General features: G+C 47.3%; 1 pseudogene; it reads right to left on the bottom strand.

The window, feature by feature from the left end:
* The window catches only part of LOC144482686 (SWI/SNF-related matrix-associated actin-dependent regulator of chromatin subfamily A member 5-like), a 176,169-nt pseudogene extending 166,224 nt beyond the window's left edge, over window positions 1-9,945 (bottom strand).
* Between the last annotated feature and the right edge of the window lie 11,671 nt (window positions 9,946-21,616).

Genomic DNA, 21,616 nt, shown 5'->3' with positions numbered 1-21,616 from the left:
CATGAATGATATGGTCGATGACCGACAAATGGCGTTTCTAGATGCCTTCAGTAAGTTAAGGCTGAACAGACTCATGAGTAACCTCATTGCAAGTGGAGTTAGAGGACAAGCAGCAGAATGACTCGGAGCTGGTTACAAAGACACAACACAGGGAGTGGGAGTTAAAGGGATTTTCTCTGATTGCTGGATGTTGGGAAGTGGTTTTCCACAAGGATCAGCGCTGGGATCACTCTCCTTCACCTCTTACATCAACAGTATGGAATAGGGAAGAAAAAATATAATTTCAAAATTTAAAAACCAATCCAAACTCAGAACGAGAATGATCAGAGTGGAAGAATACACCTAAATACAATAACACATTAATAATAAATTATAAACTTGCAATTTGGGTAATGGAATTGAAAATTAACTTCACCTCAGCTCAGTGTCAGGTTCTTCATTCTGATCAGAACAATATCTTTCCTAATCACTCTGTAGAAATCAAGTATCTGAATGTTTTCGAGGAGTTCAGGGCTTCAGGTGATCAGATTCACAAATCGCTTTCAGAAGCAACACAGTTTAGACAGAACCACAACAACCCAGAAAAAAACCCATTGAAGTTCATTTATAGATTAATGGAACTGTGAACAAATCACAAAATGTTTGACAAGCACTGAATACTGCACGGTTTGTAATTGGTTTGTTTAAAAATCAGGAACTCGCTGAAACCTCTTTCTTTTCAATACAAAGCCGAGGTATGGAGAAATTTCACATCATCCACTGACCACCAAACAACGCCAAACTCTTCCTGTTGTCAACATACTCCAAAGATAAAAGACTGAGGCAGTTCCACAGAATGGAAATCTCACTCACCAAATTAAAATAGGATATATTTAAAATTGAACCAACTTATTTCAATGCAATTCTTTTCCTAAACACAATACTATTCCACATGGACAGATGGTGCCAGACATTAATGGAGACTTCGATCAGATATTCCACTCAGGTGAAAGAACCACAATCAGTACAATTTTACATTGACAAATATACCCTGAAATACTTGTTCACTGGTGTCAGGTATTCCACTCTGGTTAGTGACCCATACTCAAATTTCCATTATATTCTTACTCCCACTAAACATTATTTCAGAAAGATCACCTTCACTGAGGTCCAATCTTACAATAGATAAGATTGAGCAGTTCACTCCTCAATACATTGACTTCATTGAGTAGTGAGCCCGTGAATAACATACAGAGGCTCATTGTCAGTTGATGAAAAGGATTAAAAACACAGAGATATTTCAAGCCATTTGATTTAAGTAAATTACATCGTTGACCTGGTTTCTTTAGAACAGTGACCACGAGATCAGCATGGAGCATTTTCATTCAGAGTTTTGAATCAGAGAGCCGTTCACAGACAGATTTACACAACCTCAATGGTCCGAGTCACTCACCAGGAACAACAATAATGGCAATGATTGGGTAGAATATTTTCTGAAAGCTGTCAACTGGATAATGCATCTTCAGTGTGAGGTGATGTGCCTCATCGAGCTGCTGGCAGTCTCCCTGTCTTAAACTCTTAGGTGATATGTTCCCAAGCCCTTTAATTTATACACTGTAAAGTTACCTTAGGGACATTGTGGCAGAAACCTGGTTTGAAGCTTTTTTTAAATATAAGAACAAACAAATTACGACATTGAGTTCAGTGATGGAAAATATTTATTTTTAGTCTTGACTTACTTCTTTCCAAACACTGGAATCTGTTGATCGTATTTATCAACTAATAACAAGTGGAAAGATGCTGTCCATTCAAACACGATCGGTCCCACCTCTAGATCTCAGATAGTTTCAGTGATATCTGTTCCTGGACTCTGACATTTCAGTAATTGAGTTTCAAATGTTACCGTGTCTCTCCCTGTGATCTTTAACTGTGGACATCCTGTGATGTGATTTAAGTGGGTTGGAGTTTTGCATAAAATGCAAAATTCTGTTGATCAATAATTTGGAACTATTTAGTCTGCAAAGAAATTCGTTTTTTACCCCAAAATCGAATGCCGCTCCTCAAACTGGGAGAATGTTCGGAAACAATGGGACATCTCAGAAAATTCAGGCACTGCAGCAGATTCAATCACATCACCTCTTAGAGCAGTAAAATAACAGATTTAACTGTGACGAGCAATGCACAGGCTCCAAATGACACTGGACCCACATCTGATACAGTGTTCAGAAACGTGCTCATATGTGAAAGGAGAGAGATGATCACGAGAAAGAGGTACGGCTTGTGGGATGGGCTGAATCTAGAGAGGGTGCGAGGCTGGGAAAATGAATGTATAACATAGAACATAGAACAGTACAGCACAGAACAGGCCCTTCGGTCCACGATGTTGTGCCGACCTTCATCTGAAACCAAGATCAAGCTATCCCACTCCCTACCATCCTGGTGTGCTCCATGTGCCTATCCAATAACCGGTTAAATGTTCCAAAAGTGTCTGACTCCACTATCACTGCAGGCAGTCCATTCCACACCCCAACCACTCTCTGCGTGAAGAACCTACCTCTGATATCCTTCCTATATCTCCCACCATGAACCCTATAGTTATGCCCCCTTGTAATAGCTCCATCCACCCGAGGAAATAGTCTTTGAACGTTCACTCGATCCATCCCCTTCATCATTTTATAAACCTCTATTAAGTCTTCCCTCAATCTCCTCCGCTCCAGAGAGAACAGCCCCAGCTCCCTCAACCTTTCCTCATAAGACCGACACTCCAAACCAGGCAGCATCCTGGTAAATCTCCTCTGCACTCTTTCCAGCGCTTCCACATCCTTCTTATAGTGAGGTAACCAGAACTGCACGCAAAATTCCAAATGCGGTCTCACCAAGGTCCTGTACAGTTGCAGCATAACCCCATGGCTCTTAAACCCCAACCCCCTGTTAATAAAAGCTAACACACTATATGCCTTCTTCACAGCTCTATCCACTTGAGTGGCAACCTTTCGAGATCTGTGGATATGGACCCCAAGATCTCTCTGTTCCTCCACAGTCTTCAGAACCCTACCTTTGACCCTGTAATCCACATTTAAATTTGTCCTACCCAAATGAATCACCTCACATTTATCGGGGTTAAACTCCATTTGCCATTTTTCAGCCCAGCTTTGCATCCTATCTATGTCTCTTTGCAGCCTACAACAGCCCTCCACCTCATCCACTACTCCACCAATCTTGGTGTCATCAGCAAATTTACTGATCCACCCTTCAGCCCCCTCCTCTAAGTCATTAATAAAAATCACAAAGAGCAGAGGACCAAGCACCGATCCCTGCGGCACTCCGCTAGCAACCTGCCTCCAGTCCGAAAATTTTCCATCCACCAACACCCTCTGTCTTCGATCAGATAGCCAGTTACCTATCCAATCGGCCAACTTTCCCTCTATCCCACACCTCCTTACTTTCATCATAAGCCGACCATGGGGGACCTTATCAAACGCCTTAATAAAATCCATGTATATGACATCAACCGCCCTACCTTCATCAACACACCTAGTCACCTCCTCAAAAAATTCTATGAAATTTGTGAGGCACGATTTGCCCTTCACAAATCCGTGCTGACTATCCCGGGAATTATAGACCGGTGAGTCTCACTTCTGTTGTCGGCAAGATGTTGGAATAAATTATAAGGGATAGGATTTATAGTTATTTGGAGAGTAATGAATTGATAGGTGATAGTCAGCATGGTTTTGTGGCAGGTAGGTCGTGCCTTACTAACCTTATTGAGTTTTTTGAGAAAGTGACCAAGGAGGTGGATGGGGGCAAGGCGGTGGACGTGGTATATATGGATTTTAGTAAGGCGTTTGATAAGGTTCACCATGGTAGGCTTCTGCAGAAAATGCAGATGTATGGGATTGGGGGTGATCTAGGAAATTGGATCAGGAATTGGCTAGCGGATAGGAAACAGAGGGTGGTGGTTGATAGTAAATATTCATCATGGAGTGCGGTTACAAGTGGTGTACCTCAGGGATCTGTTTTGGGGCCACTGCTGTTTGTAATATTTATTAATGATCTGGATGAGGGTATAGTTGGGTGGATTAGCAAATTTGCTGATGACACCAAAGTCGGTGGTGTGGTAGACAGTGAGGAAGGGTGTCGTAGTTTGCAGGAAGACTTAGACAGGTTGCAAAGTTGGGCCGAGAGGTGGCGGATGGAGTTTAATGCGGAGAAGTGTGAGGTAATTCACTTTGGTAGGAATAACAGATGTGTTGAGTATAGGGCTAACGGGAGGACTTTGAATAGTGTGGAGGAGCAGAGGGATCTAGGTGTATGTGTGCATAGATCCCTGAAAGTTGGGAATCAAGTAGATAAGGTTGTTAAGAAGGCATATGGTGTCTTGGCGTTTATTGGTAGGGGGATTGAATTTAGGAGTCGTAGCGTTATGTTGCAACTGTACACAACTCTGGTGCGGCCGCACTTGGAGTACTGTGTGCAGTTCTGGTCCCCACATTACAGGAAGGATGTGGAGGCTTTGGAGAGGGTGCAGAGGAGGTTTACCAGGATGTTGCCTGGTATGGAGGGGAGATCCTATGAGGAGAGGCTGAGGGATTTGGGATTGTTTTCGCTGGAAAGGCGGCGGCTAAGAGGGGATCTTATTGAAACATATAAGATGATTAGAGGTTTAGATAGGGTGGATAGTGATAGCCTTTTTCCTCTGATGGAGAAATCCAGCACGAGGGGGCATGGCTTTAAATTGAGGGGGGGTAGTTATAGAACCGATGTCAGGGGTAGGTTCTTTACCCAGAGGGTGGTGAGGGATTGGAATGCCCTGCCAGCATCAGTAGTAAATGCGCCTAGTTTGGGGGCGTTTAAGAGATCCGTAGATAGGTTCATGGACGAAAAGAAATTGGTTTAGGTTGGAGGGTCACAGTTTTTTTTTTTTTTTAACTGGTCGGTGCAACATCGTGGGCCGAAGGGCCTGTTCTGCGCTGTAATGTTCTATGTTCTATGTTCTATGTTCTAATCCGCATCTTTCTAAATGGTCGTAAATCCCATCCCTAAGGACCTTTTCCATCAATTTACCAACCACCGAAGTCAGACTAACCGGTCTATAATTACCAGGGTCATTTCTCTTCCCTTTCTTAAACAGAGGAACAACATTTGCCACTCTCCAGTCCTCTGGCACCATCCCCGTGGACAGCGAGGACCCAAAGATCAAAGCCAAAGGCTCTGCAATCTGATCCCTCGCCTCCCAGAGAATCCTAGGATACATTTCATCAGGCCCAGGGGACTTATCGACCTTCAGTTTATTCAAAACTGCCAATACATCCTCCCTCCGAACATCTATTTCCTCCAGCCTATTAGCCTGTAACACCTTCTCTTCCTGAAAAACATGGCCCCTCTCCTTGGTGAACACTGAAGAAAAGTATTCATTCATCACCTCGCCTATCTCTTCTGATTCCATACACAAGTTCCCACCACTGTCCTTGACCGGCCCTAACCTCACCCTGGTCATTCTTTTATTCCTCACATAAGAGTAAAAAGCCTTGGGGTTTTCCTTGATCCGACCCGCCAAGGACTTCTCATGCCCCTCCTAGCTCTCCTCAGCCCCTTTTTCAGCTCATTCCTTGCTAACTTGTAACCCTCAATCGAGCCATCTGAACCTTGTTTCCTCATCCCTACATAAGCTTCCTCTTCCTTTTCACAAGACATTCCACCTCTTTTGTGAACCACGGTTCCCTCACTCGGCCATTTCCTCCCTGCCTGACAGGGACATACCTATCAAGGACACCCAGTATTTGTTCCTTGAATGAGAGAATGAGAGAGGAAGACTCTGAGCGAGTGAAAGTGAAAAAGAGGAAGAGAGAGGGATAGATGGGGCGGGAGTGACGGCGTGATGATGGGGGAAGCCGTTATTGTGAGAGGAATGGTGTTTATAACAGGAACTTACATTATAGAGAAGTCAGCTCCGCTGGCTATGAGGAGAGGTTGAATAAACCATGATTGTTTTCACTGGAAAGACGGAGGCTGAGGGGAGACCTGATAGAGGTCTACAAAATTGTGGGAGGCACAGACAGGGTGGATAGTCAGAGAGTTTTCTCCAAGGGTGGCAGGTTCAGTTACAAGGGGGCAGTGGTTCCAATTGCAGGAGGAAATATTAAAGGAGATGTGAGAGGGATGTTCCTCACACAGAGATTGTGGGTGCCTGGAATGCTCTGCCAGGGGAGATGGTGGAATCAGCACATTCGCAACTTTTAAGACGCATGTGGATTGATACATTAATAGGAGGTAAGAGGGATCGAGACAGAGTAAGCGCAGCAGATGTTATTTTAAAATAGGGCATCATGATCAGCTCAGGTTTGGAGGGTCATAGAATCAAGAAACCCGACAGCACTGAAAGAGGCCATTCGGCCCATCGAGTCTGCACTGACCACAATCCCACCCATGCGCTAACCCCATGTCCCTACATATTTACCCACTAATCCCTCTAACCTTCGCATCTCAGGAGTCCAAGGGCAATTTTAGCATGGCCAATCAACCTAACCCGCACATCTTTGGACTGTGGGAGGAATCCGAAGCTCCCGGAGGAAACACACGCAGACACGAGGAGAATGTGCAAACTCCACACAAACAGTGATCCAAGCCGGGAATCGAACCCAGATCCTTAAAGGTGGCAGCACAGGTGGAGAGGGTGGAGAAGAAGTCATATGGCCTGCTTGCCTTTATTGGACGGGGCATAGAATATAACAGTTGGGGTCTGATGTTGCAGCTGGATAGAACGATGGTTAGGCCACATTTGGAATTCTGCGTCCAGTTCTGGTTGCCACACTACCAGAAGGGCGTGGAGGCTTTGGAGGGAGTGCTGAGATGGTTTACCAGGATGTTGCCTGGTATAGAGTGTCTTAGCTATGAAGAGAGATTGGGTAAACTGGGGTTGTTCTCCCTGGACAGACGGAGGATGAGGGGCGACCTAATTGAAGTGTATAAAATTATGAAGGGCATAGATATAGTGAACAGTGGGAAGCTTTTTCTCAGGTCGGAGGTGACGAACACAAGGGGTAACGGGTTCAAGATGAGGGGCGCAACGTTCAACACAGATGTCAGGGGGACGTATTTTACACAGAGGGTGGTGGGGGCCTGGAATGCACTGGCAAGCAAGGTGATTGAGGCGGACACGCTGGGATCATTTAAGACGTATCTAGATAACCACATGAACAGACTTGGAATAGAGAGATACAAAAGAATGGTCTCGTGGGCACATGAGCGGCGCAGTCTTGGAGGGCCGAAGGGCCTGTTCCTGTGCTGCATTGTTCTTTGTTCTTTGTTCTGTATTACCCAGTACCAAATCCAATGTGATCTCGCCTCTTGTTGGCCTATCGACATTCTGTGTCAGAAAACCCTCCTGCCCACATTGGACAAAACCTTACCCATCGGCACGGTAGCACAGTGGGGGATGGCACGGTAGCACAATGGTTAGCACTCTTGCTTCACAGCTCCAGGGACCTGGTTTCGATTCCCGGCTTGGGTCACTCTCTGTGTGGAGTTTGCACATTCTCCTCGTGTCGGCGTGCATTTCCTCCGGGTGCTCCGGTTTCCTCCCACAGTCCAAAGATGCGCGGGTTAGGTTGATTGGCCATGCTAAAATTGCCCTTCGTGTCCTGAGATGCGTAGTTTAGAGGGATTGGTGGGTAAGTATGTAGGAATATGGGCGTAGGACCTATGTGTGATTGTGGTCGGTGCAGACTCGATGGGCCAATTGGCCTCTATCTGTACTGTAGGGTTTCTTTCTTTCTATCTAAAGTACTCGAGCTACAGCTTTTCCAGTCAATATTTGCAAAGATAAAGTCCCCCAAAACAACCACCCTGTTACTTTCGCTCCTATCCATAATCATCTTTGCAATCATTCCCTCGACATCTCTGGAACTTTTCGGAGGCCTATCGAAAACTCCCAACAGGGTGGCCTCTCCTTTCCTGTTTCGAACCTCAGCCCATTCTACCTCAGTAGACGAGTCCTCATCAAACGTCCTTTCTGCCATTGTAATACTGTCCTTGACTAACAATGATGTGGAGATGCCGGCGTTGGACTGGGGTAAACACAGTAAGAAGTTTAACAACACCAGGTTAAAGTCCAACAGGTTTATTTGGTAGCAAAAGCCACACAAGCTTTCGAGGCTCTGAGCCCCTTCTTCAGGTGAGTGGGAATTCTGTTCACAAACAGAACTTATAAAGACACAGACTCAATTTACATGAATAATGGTTGGAATGCGAATACTTACAACTAATCCAGTCTTTAAGAAACAAAACAATGGGAGTGGAGAGAGCATCAAGACAGGCTAAAAAGATGTGTATTGTCTCCAGACAAGACAGCCAGTGAAACTCTGCAGGTCCACGCAACTGTGGGAGTTACAAATAGTGTGACATAAATTCTGATTCTAGGATCGCATGATAAAGACTGCTCCGCGACACACGACAGCGCAGAGTCGCGGAGCAGAAACTGATAGCCAGGTTCCGCACACACAAGGACGGCCTCAACCGGGATATTGGGTTTATGTCACACTATTTCACATAAATATTTCTGCTTTTTTCCTCCTGAGTCTTTATCATGCGATCCTAGAATCAGAATTTATGTCACACTATTTGTAACTCCCACAGTTGCGTGGACCTGCAGAGTTTCACTGGCTGTCTTGTCTGGAGACAATACACATCTTTTTAGCCTGTCTCGATGCTCTCTCCACTCCCATTGTTTTGTTTCTTAAAGACTGGATTAGTTGTAAGTATTCGCATTCCAACCATTATTCATGTAAATTGAGTCTGTGTCTTTATAAGTTCTGTTTGTGAACAGAATTCCCACTCACCTGAAGAAGGGGCTCAGAGCCTCGAAAGCTTGTGTGGCTTTTGCTACCAAATAAACCTGTTGGACTTTAACCTGGTGTTGTTAAACTTCTTACTTGACTAACAATGCCACACCTCCCCCTCTTTTACTACCTTCCCTGCACTTACTGAAACAACTAAACCCCGGAACCTGCAACAACCATTCCTGTCCCTGCTCTGTCCATGTCTCCGAGATGGCCACAACATCGAAGTCCCACGTACCAAACCATGCTGAAAGTTCACCCACCTTATTCCGGAAGCTCCTGGCATTGAAGTATACACACTTCAAACCACCTTCCTGCCTGCCAGTACACTCCTGCGACGCTGAAACCTCATCCATGACCTCACTACTCTCAACCTCCTGTACACTGGAGCAAGAATTCAGGTTCCCAACCCCCTGCCGAATTAGTTTCAACCCTCCCGAAGAGCATTAGCAAATTCCGCCCCCCCCCTCCCCCAGGATATTGGTATCCCTCTAGTAGAGGTGTAGACGATCCCGTTTTTAGAGGTCCCACCTACCCCAGAATGAGCCCCAATTGTCCAGGTATCTGAATCCCTCCCTCCTGCAGCATCCCTGTAATCACGTGTTCAACTGCTCTCTCTCTCTCCCTATTCCTCTCTCAATTTCACGTGGCACGGGTAACAAACCAGAGATAACAACTCTGTTTCTTCTCGCCCTAAGCTGCCATCCTAACTCCCTGAGTATCTGCCTTACATCCCCGTCCCTTTTCCTACCTACGTCTTGAGTGCCTATGTGAAGCACAACTTGGGGCTGCTCCCCCTCCCCCTTAAGGATCCCGAAAACACGATCCGAGACATCATGGACTGTGGCACCTGGGAGGCAACATACGAACCGCGAGTCCCTCTCGTTACCACAGAATCTCCTATCCTTCCCCCTAACTGTGGAGTCCCCAATAACTAATGCTCTACTCCTCTCCCCCCTTCCCTTCTCAGCAACAAGGGCAGACTCCGAACCAGAGACCCGTACCTTATGGCTTACCCCAGTGACGTCATCCCCCCAACAGTTTCCAAAACGGAATACTTGTTATACAGAGGAACAGGGGATCCAGAGGATCGCTGATCTGACGGCTTCTTACCTCTTCTAGCCGTCATCTACGTATCATAATTTCTAGGACTAGCTACCTCCCTGCAGTTTCTATCGACAGCTGCCTCTGCCTCCCAAATAATCCTGAGTTCATCCTGTTCCAGCTCCAGATCCCTAACACGGTCTTCAATGAGCTGGAATTGGGTGCACTTCCTGCAGGTGTACCGGGACGATGGAGGGAGAGCAGGGGTGATAGAGGGGGAGCAGGGGCGTGGGAGGGTGAGCAGGGGTGAGGGAGGGAGAGCAGGGTCGTGGGAGGGAGAGCAGGGGTGAGGGAGGGAGAGCAGTAACCAGGGAGGGAGAGCAGGGGTGAGGGAGGGAGAGCAGGGGTGATGGAGGGAGACCAGGGGCGAGGGAGGCAGAGCAGGGGCGAGGGAGGGTAGAGCAAGGACGAGGGAGGTATATTAGGGGCGATGGGGGGAGAGCAGGAGCGAGGGAGGGAGAACAGGGGCGACTGAGGGAGAGCAGGGGCGATGGACGGAGAGCAGGGTGAAGGAGGGAGAGCAGGGGCGAGGGAGAGGGATCAGGGGTGAAGGAGGTAGGAACAAAGCGATGGAAGAAGAAACGAGGTGATGGAGGGGGAGATGGTGCTAGGGATGGAGTAAAGCCGGGTAGAAGAAGCGAGAGTAGTGGAGGGAGTGAACGGTGTTCTGAGGGATTGATGGACGGCTCGAGGAGACTTTGACATCAGCAGAGATGGAATGAAGGAGGGAGAGACAGAGCGAATGAGTGAGACAAGGTGCGATTGAGGGAGGTAGAAATGTTTCAATGAGGGAGAAACAGTCGATGGAGGGAGCGAAGAGGTGAGGGATGGACAGACTGTGTGAGGTGGAGAATGACAGGGTGAGGGATAGAGGGAAAGGGGGAGGGACGAGAGACAGGACGAGTGAGGGAATGACAGGGCGAAGGAGGGAAAGACGAGATGAGGGAGGTAGAGATAGTGAGATGTGGAGTGAAGGATGAAGGGACGGTGTGAGGGAGGGACAGACGGGGTGAGGGCGGGAGAGATAGTGAAATGTGGAGTGAAGGATGGAGGGACGGGGTGAAGGAGGGAAAGACGGGGTGAGGGAGGGAGAGAGATTGAGATGCGGAGTGAAGGATGGAGGGACGGGGTGAGGGAGGAAGATACAGTGAGGTGTGGACTGAAGGATGGAGGGACAGGGTGAAGGAGGGACAGACGGGGTGAGGGAGGGAGAGATAGTTCGATGTCGAATGAAGGATGGAGGGTCGGGGTGAAGGAAGAGCAGACGGGGTGAGGGAGGGAGACGTAGTGAGATGTGGAGTGAAGGATGGAGGGACGGGGTGAGGGAGGAAGTTTGGTGATGACTGAGCATGAAGAGTTGTGAGGAATGGAGAAATACAGCGAGGTAGTGAGACTCGGGGATTGACAGATGAGCCGAGTTTACTGAACGCGGGGTAGGGCGGGGAGAGGTGAACAGAACGCAACCGGGGAGAATATGCTGGTCAGTTTTAATTGAATTGAAAGTAATTAAGTGTTAAGATACTTGAGGATAGTTTGGAAGACAGACAGATTCAACATGCAATCTCCATTGAGATCAGGAACACATTCCCATTCTCTCTCCATTCCCTGTGTTGTAGGGACATGCTGCAAGTATTTTAGGGGCCTGTGTGGTGCTCAGGTTTTATTGATTTTTTTTTTGAAACATGAGCAACAGGGCAAAGAAGAGTGTGTGACGGAGAGATTTTGAGAGAGTGAGTGAGAGATTGAGAGAGTGGGTGAGATTTTGAGAGAGTGAGTGAGAGATTGAGAGAGTGGGTGAGATTGTTGCTCCATTTCACCAGACTGACTCTATCCTCCTGACAGCGGCTAATCTCTTCATTTTCTACCTTCCATGCGGCCGTCATCAGGAAACACTCAGTCAGTTTGGATCATTGATGCAGTGTTTGTAATAATTAATCAGATAACTGTCATCAAACAGGCACCATTTTATTTCTGGGTCTGACAGTGTGGAGTGGACAGAGAATGGGGATTTGAACATGTCCGTGTGTTAGCTCCTAAAATTAGGAATTAACGCTTGGTCTGTTGTTGTAGGGCGAATGTCCCCAAAGTAAGGGGAAGCAGATTTAAGACTGCGTTGAGGAGCACCATCTTCACACAAAGGGTGAGCGGGCGGGTAAGTGGAGCTGAGTCCACAAAATGATCAGCCATGAACTTATTGAATGCTGGAGCAGGCTCGAGGGTCCAGATGTCCGACTCCTGCTCCCAGTTCTTATATTCTTTCGTTTTTTTGTTTACTCCAGGCATCAATTTTATTCATAACACTGGACACCTTATTACAGAGACCGGCTGTTCACTGAGGTCATCCTAGTGCTTGAAATTAGTGAGCACGTTAATAATCATGGGGGAGCTAAGCGTGTGTGTGCGTGTGTGTGTGTGTGTGTGTGTGTCAGCGACCATATGGGAATGTGTATTCGTGTGAGAATGTATACTTGCAGACAAATGTGTTTACATGTGATGAAGTTTGTCAGAATATACAATAAGATATTGATAGGCTGGAAAATTGGGCGGAGAAATGACAGATGGAATTTAATCCAGACAAATGCGAGGTGATGCATTTTGGTCGATCTAATTCAGGTGGGAGCTGTAAAATAAATGGCAGAACCGTCAGGAGCACAGACACACAGAGAGATCTGGGAGTACAGGTGAACAGATTTATAAAAGTGGCAGCACTGGTGGAGAAGGTCGTGAAGAAAGCATATGCAATGCTTGTCTTCATCAGACAGGGCAACGAGTATAACATTTGGCAAATTATGTAACAGTTGTACAAAACATTGGTTTGGCCACATTTGCAATAGTGTGTCCAATTCTGGTCACCGCACGACCAGAAGGATGTGGAGGCTTTGGAGAGGGTACAGGGAAGGTTTACCAGGATGTTGCCAGGTATTAGCTATGAGGGGAGATTGAATACACTGGGATTGTTCTCCCTGGAAAGGCAGAGGCTGAGGGGCTACCGGATCGAAGTTTAGAAAATGATGAGAGGTATAGATAAGGTGAAGAGTTAGAAGCTTTTTCCCAGGAAAGAAACGACAATTACAAGGTGACACAAGTTCAAGATAATGGGGGAAGCTTTTTACACAGAGGGTGGTGGGGGCCAAGTGAGGCAGTTACTTCAGCCACATTTAAGACTTATCTTGACAGGCATATGAACAAACAAGGAATAGAGGGATATAAGCGGTTGGTCGAGACAGGTAAACATGATCGGTGCAGGCTTGGGGGGCCGGCCTGTTCCTGTGTGGACTGTTCTTTGTTGATAGAACAAAGAACATAGAACATTACAGCGCAGTATAGGCCCTTCGGCCTTCGATGTTGCGCCGACCAGTGAAACCAATCTAAAGCCCCTCTAATTTGCATTATTCCAATATCATCCATATGTTTATCCAATAACCATTTGAAAGCTCTTCATGTTGTCGAGTCCACGACTGCTGCAGGCAGGGCATTCCACGCCCTTACTACTCCCTGAGAAAAGAACCTACCTCGAACATCTGTCCTATATCTCTCACCCCTCAATTTAAAGCTATGTCCCATCGTGCTTGCCATCACCATCCGAGGAAAAAGGCTCTCACTATCCACCCTATCTAATCCTCTGATCATCTTGTATGCCTCTATTAAGTCACCTCTTATCCTTCTTCTCTCCAACGAAAACAACCTCAAGTCCCTCAGCCTTTCCACATACGATCTTCCCACCATGCCAGGCAACATCCTAGTGAATCACCTCTGCACCCTTTCCAACGCTTCCACATCTTTCCTATAATGCGGCGACCAGAACTGTACGCAATACTCCACGTGCGGCCGCCCAGCGTTTTGTACAGTTGCAGGATGACCTCATCGCTCCGAAACTCAATCCCTCTACCAATAAAAGCTAACACACCGTACGCCTTCTTAACAGCCCTATCAACCTGGGTGCCAACTTTCAGGGATCTGTGCACATGGACACCCAGATCTCTCTGGTCATCCACACTACCAACTATCTTACCATTCGGCCAGTACTCTGTATTCCTCTAACTCCTTCCAAAGTGAATCACCTCACACTTTTCCGCATTAAACTCCATTTGCCACCTCTCAGCTCAGCTCTGCAGCTCATCCATGTCTCTCTGTAACCTGCCACTTCCCTCTGCACTGTCTACAACTCCACCGGCTTTAGTGTCATCCGCAAATTTACTAATCCATCCTTCTACGCCCTCGTTCAGGTCATTTATAAAAATGACAAACAGCAGTGGCCCCAAAACAGATCCTTGCGCTATACCACTCGTTACTGAACTCCAGGATCAACATTTCCCATCAACCACCACCCTCTATTTTCTTACAGCTAGCCAATTCCTGGTCCAAAACACTAAATCACCCTTAATGCCATGCGTCCGTATTTTCTGCAATACCTTACCATGGGGAACCTTATCAAACGCATTGCTGAAATCCATATGCACCACATCAACCGGTTTACCCTCATCCACCTCTTTGGTCACCTTCTCAAAGAACTCAGTAAGATTTGTGAGGCACGACCTACCCTTCACAAAACCGTGCTGACTATCCCTAATCGAATTATTCCTTTCTCGATTATTATAAATCCTATCTCTTATAATCCTTTCCAAAACCTTACCCACAACAGAAGTAAGGCTCACCGGTCAATAATTACCAGGCTTGTCCCTACTCCCCTTCTTGAACAAGGGGACAACATTTGCTATCCTCCAGTCTTCTGGCACTGTTCCTGTAGACAATGACGACACAAAGAACGAAGCCAAAGGCTCTGCAATCTCCTCTCTAGCCTCCCAGACAATCCTAGGATAAATGCCATCCGACCCAGGGGACTTATCTATTTTTACACTTTCCAGAATTGCTACCACCTCCTCCTTATAGAACCATAGAACCATAGAAAATTACAGCTCAGAAACAGTCCTTTTGGCCCTTCCTGTCTGTGCCAAACCATTTTTTGCCTAGTTCCACTGACCTGCACTTGGACCATATCCCTCCACAGCCCTCTCATCCATGAACTTGTCCAAGTGTTTCTTAAATGTTAAAAGTGGCCTTCATAAATCGGAGTATCGAGTATAAAAGTTGGAGTGTTATGGTAAGGTTATATAAGGCATTGTTGAGGCCGAATATGAAGTATTGTGTACAGTTTTGGTCACCTCGTTACAGAAAGGATATAAATATTGTTGAAAGAGTGCAGAGAAGGTTCCCAAGGATGTTGCCGGGACTTGGGAAGTTGAGTGACAGAGAGAGATTGAATAGGTTGGGACTTTATCCCCTGGAGCGTAGAAGATTGAGGGGAGATTTACCACTTCATCCGGCAGCTCATTCCACACTGCCACCACTCTCTGCGCGAAGAAGCGCCACCCCCCCCCCCGCCCCCCGACCTAACATTCCCTTTAAACCTTTCTCCTTTCACCCTTAACCCATGCCCTCTGTTTTTTTCTCTCCCCTAGCCTCAGCGGAAAAAGCCTGCTTGCATTCACTTCATCTATACCCATCAAAATCGTATACACCTCTATCAAATGGAGACAGACACACAGAGAGACGCAGGGAAAGATTCGCCAATTTGAAAATGATTGTGGATTTACAATGGGCCATTGGAAGTTTGAGAATTCATGGCCAATTATATCATGGAGTGACATTCTGGAAAATTGGCACTGCGAACACAGAAGCACACACACATAAACTTGGACACACACACAGACACACACACACACAGACACACACACACACACTCACACACACACACACACACACACACACACACACACACATAGAAAACACACAGACATCCACACACATGGCAGAGAAACAGACAGTGACTGATTAACATTTTGATTTCTAACAAATAAAAGCCCTGTTTAAACTATCACTGGCGAGTGGGGTTAACCCAGCAAATTCACACAGGAGGGGCAGGATTACGCACAAGATGGAGACTCGAAGATACGACAGGGCTGACAGTGATCAGATTCCTGAGAGAAAGAGTAAAAGATATACGATGTTTTCAACAAGCCTGCAGATGGAGTGCAGTATACATAATCATGGTTGCTGCCAGATTGGTCTGTCCACTACAAGATAGCCCTCCTGTCCCATGCGTTCACAGGAAGGTCCACCGTTGTCAAGCCGGCGTTCTATTCTGACCACTGCCTCCTACTGGACGACTGTCACCTACAGAAAACACAGAAAGTGGGTGAGGCGGACATTGAAGCTGAATGTAGAACTGTTGACCCTGGAGAACCTTGAGGGAATGTCCGGCGTGCTGAGGGTCCTTAATGATGCTGGCTGCTTTTCCCGAGGCAGCGGGAAGTGTAGACGGAACCAATAAATGGGAGGCTGGTTTGAGTAATGGACTGGGTTTAGTTCATGACTGTTTGTAATTTCTTGCGGTCCTGGGTAGAGCAGCAGCCATACCAAGCTGTGGTACAATCAGAAAGAATGTTTTCTATGGTGCATCTGTAGAAGTTCGTCAGAGTCGTAGCTAACAGGCCAAATTCCCTTTTTTGAATCTCCTTCGTTTTGTTGGAAAGCTATTAAGGGGAACACCAGGAGTTTCTTCATCCTGAATGGAGTTCAGAAGGCGAGAGAGAGTTGAGGGGAAAGTCCCGACTCCGAAAAGTCATCTGCTCTTGCAGTGGTCGATGGGGGTAGGTAGCAAGGAGGATTGCCAGGAGTTGAAGAAACCAGGGGGTCACCCGGATAATTTTTTCCCCGGGCCCGAAGGTAATGGTTCTCTTTCCAAACATCTGACTTTGTTACTGTGAGGATAGGTTTGTCCATTGTCCACATCAGTGACAGGGAACTCAGTGCTACCTTACAGAAAGAGGCGGGGAGAGCACCTCGCTTGACTGGAGTTAACACGTGGATTACATCAACTGCTTCACCAACAGAGTCGAGAAACCAATTCCTGTATTGAATGTTCCTGAATTCCAGCAAGTTACCTTTTTAATCATTTTCCTGGCTCTGTCTCTTCCCTTGCTCTTCACAGTGCGTTTTGTCTCTGCCCGGCAGTGATAATTCATTGGAAATGTTCCAGAGACCTGCAGACATGAGGCTAACACTGGTGCACTACTGAGGCCGTACTGTCAGAGGATCAGTCTTGAAGGAATGCCGCACTGTCAGAGGGTCAGTATTGATGGAGTGCCGCTCTGTCAGAGGTTCAGTACCGAGGGAGTGCCACACTGTCAGAGGATCAGCACTGAGGGAGTGCTGCACTGTCAGAGGGTTAGCACCGAGTGAGTGCTGCACTGTCAGAGGGTCAGTGCTGAAGGAGTGCCACACTGTCAGAGGGTCAGTACTGAGGGAGTGCCGCACTGTCAGAGGGTCAGTACTGAGAGTGCACCACACTGTCAGAAGGTTAGTATTGAGGGAGTGCTGCACTGTCAGAGGGTCAGTGCTGAGGAAGTGCTGCACTGTCAGAGGGTCAGTCCTGAGGGAGTGCCGCACTGTCAGAGGGTCAGTACTGAGGGAGTGCCGCACTGTCAGAGGGTCAGTGCTGAAGAACTATTGCAAAGTCAGAGGTTCAGTGCTGAAGGACTTCGGCACTGGCAGAGGGTCAGTGCTGAGGGAGTGCCGCACTGTCAATGGGTCAATGCTGAAGGAGTCCTGCACTGTCAGAGGGTCAGATTGAGGGAGTGCCCACTGGCAGAGGGTCAGTGCTGAGGGAGTGCCGCACTGTCAGAGGGTCAGTACTGAGGGCGTGCTGCACTGTCAGAGGGTCAGTACTGAGGGAGTGCCGCACTATCAGAGGTTCAGTATTTTGAGTGCACTGCACTGTAAGAAGGTTAGTACTGAGGGAGTGCCGCACTGTCAGAGGGTCAGTACTGAGGGAGCGCCGCACTGTCAGAGGGTCAGTACTGAGGGATTGCTGCACTGTCAGAGGGTCAGTACTGAGGGAGTGCCGCACTGTCAGAGGGTCAGTACTGAGGGAGTGCCGCACTGTCAGAGGGTCAGTGCTGAGGAAGTGCTGCACTGTCAGAGGGTCAGTCCTGAGGGAGTGCCGCACTGTCAGAGGGTCAGTACTGAGGGAGTGCCGCACTGTCAGAGGGTCAGTGCTGAAGAAGTATTGCAAAGTCAGAGGTTCAGTGCTGAAGGACTTCCGCACTGGCAGAGGGTCAGTGCTGAGGGAGTGCCGCACTGTCAGAGGGTCAATGCTGAAGGAGTCCTGCACTGTCAGAGGGTCAGATTGAGGGAGTGCCCACTGGCAGAGGGTCAGTGATGAGGGAGTGCTGCACTGTCAGAAGGTCAGTACTGAGGGCGTGCTGCACTGTCAGAGGGTCAGTACTGAGGGAGTGCCGCACTATCAGAGGTTCAGTATTTTGAGTGCACTGCACTGTAAGAAGGTTAGTACTGAGGGATTGCCGCACTGTCAGAGGGTCAGTACTGAGGGAGCGCCGCACTGTCAGAGGGTCAGTACTGAGCGATTGCTGCACTGTCAGAGGGTCAGTACTGAGGGAGTGCCGCACTGTCAGAGGGTCAGTGCTGAGGGAGTGCCGCACTGTCAGAGGGCCAGTACTGAGGGAGTGCTGCACTGTCAGATGGTAAGTACTGAGGGAGTGCTGCACTTTCAGAGACTCAGTGCTGAAGGAGTTCCGCACTGTCTGAGGGTCAGTACTGAGGTAGTGCTGCACTGTCATGGGGTCAGATTGAGGGAGTGCCCACTGGCAGAGGGTCAGTGCTGAGGGAGTGCTGCTCTGTCAGAGGGTCAGTACTGAGGGCGTGCTGCACTGTCAGAGGGTCAGTGCTGAGGGAGTGACGCACTGTCAGAGGGTCAGTGCTGAAGGAGTGCTGCACAGACAGAGGGTCAGTACTGAGGGAGTGCCGCACTGTCAGAGGGTCAGTGCTGTGGGAGTGCTGCACTGTCAGAGGGTCAGTACTGAGGGAGTGCCGCACTGTCAGAGGATCAGTGCTGAGGGAGTGCTGCACTGCCAGAGGGTCCGTACTGAGGGAGTGCCGCGCTGTCAGATGGTCAGTGCTGAAGATGTTTCGAACTGTCAGAGTGTCAGTGCTGAAGGAGTGCTGCACTGTCAGAGGGTCGGTGCTGAGGGAGTGCTGCACCGTCAGAGGGTCAGTTCTGAGCTGGTGCTGCACGTCAGAGGGTCAGTACATTAGATAGTTATACCGACCCCTTCAGTACCCTCGTTGGCACATGGTACATCTGAATCTGAATTTTACTCTACACCCTCATCTCCACCAATGAAATATTCGTGTCCTGTAAATACATTGTACCCCAAAATGGTTTAGTTATAATAAATACAAACAAAATACTGGATGATAACGTTTGTTATGAATTGGTACCAGTTGTAGTAGATTTCACTAAAATTCATTTCCAAGATTGGCGTCCCTCTCAACTTAGTGAATTATATTTTCAGTAAACACAGAGGTTGTGAAATCAAGAAGTAACAAAGGAGGTGCAAGAATGGTTTGGTGATTTCAAAGGTCGCTAGAGCAGGGCCTTAATTAATATTTCAGCAACTGTTTATAGTGCAGCAACGTCCACGGTTATTGCTGTTGATTTGGCAAATCTAGAACTTAAAATTCAAACATTAACCCAGCAGGTTAAGCCTGTAATGGCTGAGGAAAATAACAATAATCAGAATGCTGCTTCAGGATCATTGCTCCGATAACTTGCTGATCAATATGTGGTGACTGCATTAGAAAGACATGCTAAAATCATTCATCAAATTATTAAAGACAAGGCTATGAATGATGGGAAACAGCAGAATAGAACCTTGTGTAGTGTCTGTGGGAATTGGATGATAGAACAATTTAGAGAGAATTCAGAACAAGGTAATTAGGGAAGATTCCTCCCTGGATTAGTAATGTACAATTAGATTACCTAAATTGTGGACAAATACATCCTAATATATCCTGATGTCAGTTTGGATGATTGACCAAGGTTTGGTTTGAGAATAATTGTGGTGGAGTTTTCCATAAGGCTTTAGGATTAATAGTGCGCATTCCAATGGATGCAGTTGGATGGAAAGTATCAGAGGTTAAGAACGTTGGTATCATTATGGATGGTATATGGATCGGATGTGGTAAGTTCTACCTTATGTTGTAGAAGAGAGGGGAATTTTGTGGGGACTACTTCAAGCGAATGCCAACAATCAGGAAGTATAAATGTTTGTCCAGATCTCAATATATTCAAACAAACAAGCTTCTTGTGGGTTTAAAGTTGATGAAAATCTAAATTGTGTTATGGAAGTTAGGCATCTCGATAGAGACATCACTAAAGGCAGCTTCTAAAGGAAATGATGGATATTGCAGGACCATTCCCATTGAACCATTATCAGTTTGGATATTTATAATATCACCCACACTCCACGTAAACCAGCAAGAACAGGCCAAATTGAATTGGCTCAAATACACCATAGACAAGGGTGGATAATTATTAATGGATGAACTTCAGGGCAATTTAGGTGAAGATTTTGAGCAATATAACAGTGAACAATCTAACACTGCTATCAGCCAAATAGTTGATCATTTGGAGCACAGTGCAGCATGTTTAGCTGCTGCTGATCACATTTACATTCAACTGAAACAAACTGCTGAGAGGATTGATGAGAATATAAAGGACGAAGGTTGGTGGGATGGTTGCTCGAACCAGAGTTCACATTTTCAAATCCATCCCGGGGTTCTTGTGACATTTTCTCTATTTAATTTCTGACCCTCATTCACAAACTCCGCCTTCCCGCCACTGGGGAATGCCAGGATGGACAGCCGGAAACGGCAGTGCACCTGCGCGCAGTGGGAAACGGGCCGCGCGCTCGAGGGGTGGAGCACACGCAGGCGCACCTGGAGCTGCGGCTGCTGTTTTCCCGCTCGCCTATTGGTCAAAGTGCGATGACGTTCTGCGGGCGGAGAGTGACGTCAGACCTCCCGCCAGCCGCGCGCAGAAAGCGTTCAAAGGTCGGGCCACGTGAAGGCGGGTTGATTCTCACGTCAGTGAGTGGGTGGGACTGAATTGTATCCTCACTTTCCATTGGTGCATTCTGCTGTCCGTCAGGTGAAGACAGCCAATAGGGAGTCGCTTCAGCAGAATGATTGACAGCCAGTCTGGGTCCGCCCACCCGGCCAGATTGTGATAAAGCAGCAACTTGCTGTGCATTCACTGCCATTGGGGACATTCCCAGGCAGCAAGAGGCGGCAAGGGCGGCGCCTTCCGTCCCAAAGAGCAGCATTCACCCCATACCGCTTTCTCTTCCATTTGGGCAGCACCAAAACAGCTTCTTGTTATTTATTTCATTGGCAGCTCCCCCGGGTGCTCTTGATGCTCCTGTTCCAGCACCTTTCCTCTTAATGATGGGAAATGAGGCTCTCAGAGCCCAGAACAAACATCCAGCAACACCCACAGCTCCCAGATTCCCCCAACCCCAATAAGAGAACCCTCTATCACAATTCGGAGTGTGCCTTATATCAATTTGGATTGTCCATTATCCTGATTTAGTGTACCCCCATCCCAATTTGGAGCATCACCTAATCCCGAATAAGAGAGCCTTCTATCTCGATTAAGAGTGTCCCCTATTTAGATTTGGAGCAGAGACTATTTCAGTTCTGAATGCTTGTATCTCAACTAGAAGTGACTTATATCCATTTGGAGTGCTACGGTCCATTAGGAATGACCGCTGTCAATAAGGAGTAATGTCTGTTAATTCATATCAATGAGGTGTATCCCACTCAATTTGGAGTGG

The sequence above is a fragment of the Mustelus asterias genome, unplaced genomic scaffold (assembly GCF_964213995.1).
Source record: "Mustelus asterias unplaced genomic scaffold, sMusAst1.hap1.1 HAP1_SCAFFOLD_36, whole genome shotgun sequence".
NCBI classification, from domain to species: Eukaryota; Metazoa; Chordata; class Chondrichthyes; order Carcharhiniformes; family Triakidae; genus Mustelus; species Mustelus asterias.
The sequence above is the reverse complement of the archived record's forward strand: the minus strand, read 5'-3'. Positions and strand labels throughout refer to the sequence as shown.